Raw genomic sequence first — 9,200 nt, forward strand, 5'->3', positions numbered from 1 at the left:
AGAATTAATCTTGTTAGAATATCTATACTACCACTACCCAAAGCAATCTACCCGTTCAATGCAATCCCTATCAAAATAGCACAACATTCTTCACAGAACTAGAACAAACAATTCTAAAATTTGTAAGGAACCAGAAAAGACCCCAAATAGCCAAAGTAATGTTGAAAAAGAAAACCAAAGCTGGAGGCATCACAGTTCTGGACTTCAAGGTATATTACAAAGTTGTAATCATCAAGACAGTATGGTACTGGCACAAAAATAGACACACAGATCAATGGAACAGAATAGAGAACTCAGAAATGGACCCACAAATGTACAACCAACTAATCGTTGACAAAGCAGGAAAGAATATCCAATGGAAAAAAAGACAGTCTCTTCAACAGATGGTGCTGGGAAAACTGGACAGCAACATGCAAAAGAATGAAAATAGACCACTTTCTTATACTATACACAGAAATAAATTCAAAATGTGTGAAAAACCTAAATGTAAGACATGAAACCATCAAAATCCTAGAGGAGAACACAGGCAGCAACCTTTTTGAACTTGGCCACAGCAACTTTCTACTAAACATGTCTCTGGAGGCAGGGAAAACAAAAGCAAACATGAACAATTGGGATCTCATCAAGATATAAAGCTTCTGCTCAGTAAAGGAAACAATCAACAAAACTAAAAGGCAACTGGGAGAAGATATTTGTAAATGACACATCTGGTAAACAGTATAGAGAATCTATAGATTCTACAGAATTATAGAGAACTTATCAAACTCAACGCCCAAAAAACAAGCAATATAATTAAGAAATGGGCAGAAGACATGAATAGACATTTTTCCAAAGAAGATATCCAGATGGCTAACAGACACATGAAAAGATGCTCCACATCACTCATGATCAGGGAAATACAAATCAAAACCACAATGAGCTACCACCTCACACCTGTCAGAACAGCTAAAATTAACAACTCAAGAAACAATAATTTGCTGAGGATGCAGAGAAAGGGGAACCCTCTTACACTGTTGGTGGTTATGCAAACTGGTGCAGCCACTCTGGAAAACAATATGGAGGTTACTCAAAAAATTAGAAACAGAGCTACCCTACCATCCAGCAATGGCACTACTGGGTGTTTATCCAAAGGATACAAAAACGCTGATTCGAAGGGGCACATACACCCCAATGTTTATAGCAGCACTATCAACGATAGCCAAATTATGGAAAGGACCCAAATGTCCATCGACTGATGAATGGATAAAGATGTGGTATACATACATACACACACACACACACACACACACACACACACACACATATACACACAATGGAATATTACTTGGCCATCAAAAAGAATGAAATCTTGCCATTTGCAACATGGATGGAACTAGAGTATGTTATGCTAAGCAAAATACTCAAATTTGGTATTTAAGAAACAAAACAGATGAACATAAGGGAAGGGAAGCAAAAATAATACAAAAACAGAGAGGGAGACAAACCATAAGAGACTCTTAAATACAGAGAACAAACAGGGTTTCTGGAGAGGCAGTGGGTGAGGGGTGGTCTAAATGGGTGATGGGCATTAAAGAGGGCACCAGATGGGATGAGCACTTGATGTTATATGTAAATGATGAATCATTAAATTCTACTCCTGAAACCAATATTACACTATATGTTAACATGAATTTAAATAAAAAAAAAGAATATCCATACTACACAAAGCATTATGCAGATTGAATGCAATCTCTATCAAAATACCAGTAGCTTTTTTTACATAACTAGAACAAATAATGCGAAATTTTGTATGGAACCACAAAAGACCTTGACTAGTCAAAGCAATCTTGAGAAAGAACAACAAAGCTGGAGGTATCACAATCCCACATCTCAAGATATACTACAAAGCTGTAGTAATCAAAATAATATGGTTTTGGCACAAAACTAGACACATAGACAAATAGAAAAGAATACAGAGCCCAGAAATAAACCCATGATTATATGGTCAATTAATCTATGAAAAAGGAGGCAAGAATGGGAAGACAGTCTCTTCAATAAATGGTGCTGGGAAAACTGGATAGCTACATGCAAAAGAATGAAACTGGACCACGTTCTTACACCATACCCAAAAATAAAATCAAAATGGAATAAAGGCCTAGATGTGAGACCTGAAACAATAAAACTCCTAGAAGAAAACATAGGGAATAATTTCTTTCATATTGGGCATAGCAACATTTTTCTAGATATGTCTCTTCAGGTAAAGAAAATAAAAGCAAAAATAAACAATTGGGACTACACCAAAATAAAACGTTATCGCATAGCAAAGGAAACCATCAACAATACAAAAAGGCAACCTAAAATGAGAGAAGATATTTGTAAGTGGTATCTGATAAAGGATTATATAAAGAACTTATATTTACACACACACACACACACACACACACACCCCAAAAAAGTCCCATTAAAAATGGACAGAGGACCTGAATAGACATTTTTCTAAAGAATACATACAGATGGCCAACAGACCCATGAAAACTTGCTCATTACTAATTATCAGGGAAATGCAAATCAAGACCACAATGAGATATCACCTTACACCTGTCAGAATGGCTAGAATCAAAAAGAGAAGAAACAAGCGTTGGTGAGGATGTGGAGAAAAAGGAAACCTTGTGCGCTGTTGGTGGGAATGTAAATTGGTGTAGTCATCATGGAAAACATTATGGAGTTTCCTCAAAAAAACAAAAATAGCACTACTATCCAATCTAGTAATTCTACTACTGGGTATTTGCCCAAAGGAAATGAAAACACTAATTCAAAAAGATATATGCACCTCTGTATTTATTGTAGCATTAATCATAACAGCCAAAGTATGGAGACAACCCAAGTGTCCACTGATAGATTAACAAAGAAGAGGTGGCATGAAATCTTGCCATTTGTGACAACATGGATGGATATAGAAGGCATTATGCTAAGTGAGACAAGTCAGATAAAGACAAATACCATATGATTTCACTCATGTACAATCTATGTCTTTTCTAGAATTTCATGTAAATGAAATCACAAGGTATGTAGTCCTTTGTATCTGGCTTCTTAAATGTAATGGCATGTTTTTGAGTCTCACTCATGGTGAGATAATAGAAAATATGTATTGGTCTCTGCCCCTGGTTCCTGGCATAGAGCTTCTAAAACCCATGTAATTTCCTAAGTGATAAGGGCACTAGGAGCACCTTTCACTCTCTTGAGGAAACTCTTGGTGGGATTCTGGATGGGGGCTCATCACCAGGAAGATCAAGCCCTGATAAGAAGCTTGGAATCTTCAGGTCCTTCTGTGGCCTCCCACTTCTCCAGAGAATGGAGAGAGAGTGGAAACAGAGTTAATAATTGATCATGCTTACATGAGAAAGTCTTCATAAAATCCCAATAGTTTGGGGTTTGGAGAGCTTCCAGGTTGGTGAACTCATCCACACCAGGAGAGTAGCACACCCTAACTCCACAGGGAGCAGAAGAAGCTCCTACACTCGGGACCCTTCCAGACCTTGCTCTATGTATCTCTTCATCTGGCTGTTCATCTGTATCCTTTATCTTTAAAAAATTAATAAACATACAAAAATACTTCTGAGGTTTATGAGCTGCTCTAGCAAATTTTAGCAAACCCCAAAGAAGGGTTCAGCAAATTTTACCAAACCCCAAAAAGGGGTTCAGTCAGAAGCACAAGTGATAACCTAGGTTTCCACTGTCATCTGAAGTTGAAGGGCAGGAGTCTTGTAGGACTGAGTCCTTGGCCTGTGGGAGCTAACACTCTCTCCAGGTCATGTTAGAATTGAATTAAATTGTAGGGTACCCAGTTGGTGTCACAAGTTGCTTGTTGTGGAGAAAGAACCTCCACACCTTTGGTGACCAGAGATGTCAGAAATGAAACATTCTATGTAACAGCTAAGACATGCTGGAAATAAACAAAATCAGGGAGAGCTGAATGTTTCCCTGTACAGGAAGGAAAAAACTGAGTTTTTTCATTTTATCCATGTTGTCTTATTCAGTATTTTGTTCCTTCTTATTGCTAAGTAATGGTCAATTGTATGGCTATGTCACAATTTTTTTATCCACTCATTGGCTGATGGAGATTTCGCTAATTTGCTGCTTAGGGCTATTATGAATAAAGATAGTATAAACATATGCGTACATGCTTTCATTTCTCCTGGGTAAATACTTAGAAGAGTAATTGTGGGGTCATATGGTGAGTACATGGTTAACTTTATAAGAAACTGTCAAACTGTTTTCTTAAGTAGCTGTATCATTTTGTATCAGTAACCAGTGGTGTATGAGAGTTCAAGTTCCTGGCCAAACTTTAGTATTGTCTATCTTTAAAGTATTAGCCATTTTAGTGGATGCATGGTGAGTGGTATTTCATTGATAGTAATTGCATTTTCCTGATGACTAAGAATGTTAGGTATCTTTCCATGTGCTTATTTTTGTCCCTATATGTTCTTTGGTGAAGTGCAATTTTTTTTTTTTTTGCACATTGAAAAAATTGAGTTGTCAGAAGGCTTACATATCTTGGTATAAGTTATTAATATGCTTTGTAAATATTTTCTCCTACTCTGTAGTTTGTCTTTTAGTTTTCTAAAGTGTCTTTTGAAGAGCAAAAGTTTTCATTTTGATGAAATCCAGTGTACTGTTTCTTTTATAGTTTGTGTTGTCTCCTATTTAAGAAAACTTTGCCTATCTAATCTTTGACAAAGCAGGAAAGAGTATCCAATGGAAAAAACACAGTCTGTTTAATAAGTGTTGCTGGGAGAACTGGACAGCAACATGCAGAAGAATGAAACTAGACCACTTTCTTACACTACACACAAAAATAAACTCAAAATGGATGAAAGACCTGAATGTGAGACAGGAAACCATCAAAATCCTAGAGGAGAAAGCTGGCAACAACCTCTTTGACCTCAGCCACAGCAATTTCTTGCTCAACACATCTCCAAAGGCAAGGAAATCAAAAGCAAAAATGAACTATTGTGACATCATCAAGAAAAAAAAGCTTCTGCATTGCGAAGGAAACAATCAACAAAACTAAAAGGCAACCAACAGAATGGGAAAAGATATTTGCAAATGACCTATTGGATAAAGGGTTAGTATCCAAAATCTATAAAGAACTCACCAAACTCTACACCCAAAAAATAAATAATCCAGTGAAGAAATGGACAGAAGACATGAACAGCCACTTTTCCAAAGAAGACATCCAGATGGCCAACAGACACATGAAACAATGCTCAACTTCACTCATCATCAGGGAAATACAAATCAAAGCCACACTGAGATACCACCTCATACCGGTCAAGTGGCTGAACGGAACAAATCAGGAGACTATAGATGCTGGCGAGGATGTGAAGAAACAGGAACCCTCTTGCACTGTTGGTGGGAATGCAAACTGGTGCAGCTGCTCTGGAAAACAGTGTGGAGGTTCCTCAAAAAATTAAAAATAGAACTACCCTATGACCCAGCAATAGCACTGCTAGGACTTTACCCAAGGGGTAGAGGAGTGCTGATGCATAGAGGCACTTGTACCCCAATGTTGATAGCAGCACTTTCAACAATAGCCAAATTATGGAAAGAGCCTAAATGTCCATCAATGGATAAATGCATAAAGAAGATGTAGTTTATATATACAATGGAGTACTACTTGACAATGAGAAAGAATGAAATCTGGCCATTTGTGGCAACATGGCTGGAACTGGAGGGTATTATGCTAAGTGAAATAAGTCAGAAAAAGGTACCATATGTTTTCACTCATATGTGGATCTTAAGAAACTTAACAGAAGACCATGGGGGAAGGGAAGGGGGTAAAAGTTACAGAGAGGGAGGCAGGCAAACCATAAGAGACTCTTAAATACAGAGAACAAACTCAAAATACAGACAGTTGACGGGAAAGGGGAAGTGGGTGATGGGCATTGAGGAGGGCACTTGTTGGGATGAGCACTGGGTGTTGTATGGAAGCCAATTTGACAATAAATTGTATTTAAAATAAAAGAGAAAGAAAACTTTGCCTAACACAAATCACTGATTTTTCTCCTATGTTTTCTTCTTCTTCTTTTTTTTTTTTTAATGTTTATTTATTTTTGAGAGAGACAGAGACAGAATGTGAGTGGGTTAGGGGCAGAGAGAGAGGGAGACACAGAATCCGAAGCAGGCTCCAGGCTCTGAGCTGTCAGCACAGAGCCCGATGCAGGGCTTGAACTCATCAGCTGTGAGATCATGACCTGAGCTGAAGTCGGACGCTCAATCCACTGAGCCACCCAGGTGCCCCCCCACCCCCGCTATGTTTTCTTCTAGAGGTTTTATTGTTTGAGTTCTTACATTTACGTCTACATTCCATTCTGAGGTTTGTTTGTTGTCGCGACCGGCGCGACAGACACCGAGGTCAGGGTCCTGAGGGTAGGGGAAAGCAAGAAAAAAGAGAGAAGAGAAAGTTTGGGAACGGGAGGGTCCCCTGGGCTGATGGCCCAAGTGACGGCTTTATTGTTGCTGTACACAACCTTTTATAATATAAGACTCTTATGGATCAGGTCATTCTAAGAATAAACAGGTTTCACATGATCACTGCCAGCCAAAACATTTAGTTCTGTATACCTTGTGAACCTTGTGAACGAGTCACAAGACCTTGTTGATAGATTGCTAGCAAAACACAGTTCCCATGTTTGTGTCTATCTGACTCGGGGTAGAAAAAGGGAGGTAGCATTACTGCCAACACCTGCAGACCACAGGCTTCAGGAATTAACTCTCTCAGCCTTGACAAGGCTTTCGTATGCCCTTGAAAGTGGGGAAATGGGAGGGGGAACCACCGGGTTGGCGTGAGTCAACAGGGAACGTTGCTCGACCCGGTCTCAGCCTGGCACCGGGGCCCGGCCCCCACAGTTTGTACAAGAGGTGCGTTAAGGATCATGGTTGACACTTTCTCTGTGGATATCCAGTTGTCCCTGTACGTACCTGTATTATTTGGAAAGATTATCCTTCTCTTCCATTGAGTTGTCTTGGAAACTGCAGAAAATCAAGTGACCATAGAGGTCTAAGTATATCTCTGGCATCTCTATTGAATGCCATTGATTTCTTTGTCTTTACACCAATGCCAGCTACACCGTCTTGGTTACTGTGGCTTTATAATACATTTTGAAATCAGGTAGTGTTAGTCCTCCGACTTTGTTCTGTTTCAAAACTGGTTTGCCTCTCTAGATCCTTTGCATTTCCATTTAACTTTCACAATCTGTGGATTTCTATAGAAAAATCTTCTAGGGTTTTTATTGGGATGGGATTGGATAGATCAACTTGGAGAGAATGGATATCTCAGCAACATAGGGTCTTGTGATGTGAAAACATCTTATCTGTCTCCATTTATTTAGGGTTTCTTTAATTTCTCTCAGCAATATTTTGTACTTGTCTGCAGAATGCTTTTGCCAGAACTTCCTAGCTTCTGAATCCAATGGTTCCTTTCAGTCTCAATCCTACTAGACCTCATCAGTGCCCAACGCTGGACTATTACCTCTTTCTTTAGCCACCTTCCTCCTTGGACTTTGTGTCCTAGCCCTGCCTTTGTCTTCCTTCTATCCTTTGGATGGTCCTATCCTGTTCTCCCATAGGGGTTCTCCTTGTTCCACAGGAGGGTGGTCAGAGATACTCCAGGTGGCTGCAGTTAAATGGTCAGCTGTGTTGTTGAAAAATTGTTCTGAAACGACTTCTTCTCTTGGATCTTTTTAGAGAATGGTCTGCCTTTCCCCCAACTATTGTAGGATGATGATATTTTTAGAAAAGTGTCTTTAAAGAGATACCACTCTTGGAGTGGGTAAGTCTGGAGACTGTGGGGAAAGTGCCATGTTGGAAAACCTAGCAGTTTTGCAGGATTTCCAACCCGCCATCTCAGCCTCTTGAGCTCTTCAGGGTTTTGTTTGGGTCACTATTTTTAACCATGCCCCCCACACATACACACACACTTTAGTTTACATAACATAAAATTACCATTTTAAAGGGAACAGCTCAGTGATCTCTCCCTATTCCCCCCTACCCCTACCCCCTGGCAACCACCAATCTGTCTCATTTCTCTATGAATTTATCTATTATGGATATTTCATATGGAATCATACCATATATGTGACCTTTTGCAGCTGGTTTTCACTTAGCATAATGGTTTAAAGGTTCTTGAGTCACTCTTTTTACTGTTGTATTTTGTTAAACTGTTCTCTGTCACTTAATCCCTGGCTACCCAGCCTGTCCCATGAAACCTTAGTACATAACTGACAATATTAACAGTAATATACAGACAACAGTAATGTCTGAGGGATGGTGATGCGTGCTGTTTGGCTGTTAGTTCTTCCAGAACTGGCCTCAAGTGCAGGCAAAGTTACACAATGTTACACTTAACATTTCATCAAGAAAAAGCAGCAACAGAATATAACATCCCAAACTTCATTAGCAAGATGCTACCATATGATGCTTTCAGAAAAAAAAGCAGAGAAAGACGGCAAGAACTGGCAGTTGAGAGCCAGCCCGGGAGCCTCTCAGACCCGCGCCAGGGATACAAAAATTGTATCCTCCAGTCTCTGTCTCCAGGCTTAAAACCCGGCTGGAACAGCTACGTAGAGTGGCACCTTCTGTGGGCCTGCCAGCTCTACTACTTAGCTAAAGTGTCTCCTGTGCGCCACTTTCGTGACGATCGGAACGAGCCATCCTGCATTGTAGTCAGGGCATACATGAACCTTCAGGGGTCCTGGAACACGGATCCGGAGGGAAGTCATTGCAGGAGCTTTATAAACAGGATGGACTGCCAGAGGAGTCCATGTTGTCAGCGGTCCTACAATCCCACTTCCCAGTCGTCCTATGGCAACGAAGTAATGTTTGTGAAAGGGAAATACACATGCTTTTGTACAGCAGTAGGTGCTTACAGCCTCCTCAGCAAACACGCCCTGGTTTAATAAGCGCAGCCTATAGACAATTTTCTAGTCTGCCTTCCTCCATGCACTATGGGCGTCCAAAGACAAGTCCCATCTGCCACACAGCAAGGACTTTGCAGGCCCACCCCCCCAGGTCGCAAGTCAAACACGGAAACAGCTGATCAGGTTTGCCAGCCCGGGGACTCAGCTGGGCAGCTCTAACTGAACCCAGCTGAGGCAAGACCCGCCCCAGCAACCGCGGCCCAGGCTCCGCCCCCTGCGCCCATTGGTTCATTCAATTCACGC

The sequence above is a fragment of the Felis catus genome, chromosome A1, assembly GCF_018350175.1.
Source record: "Felis catus isolate Fca126 chromosome A1, F.catus_Fca126_mat1.0, whole genome shotgun sequence".
In the NCBI taxonomy this organism is placed as follows: Eukaryota; Metazoa; Chordata; class Mammalia; order Carnivora; family Felidae; genus Felis; species Felis catus.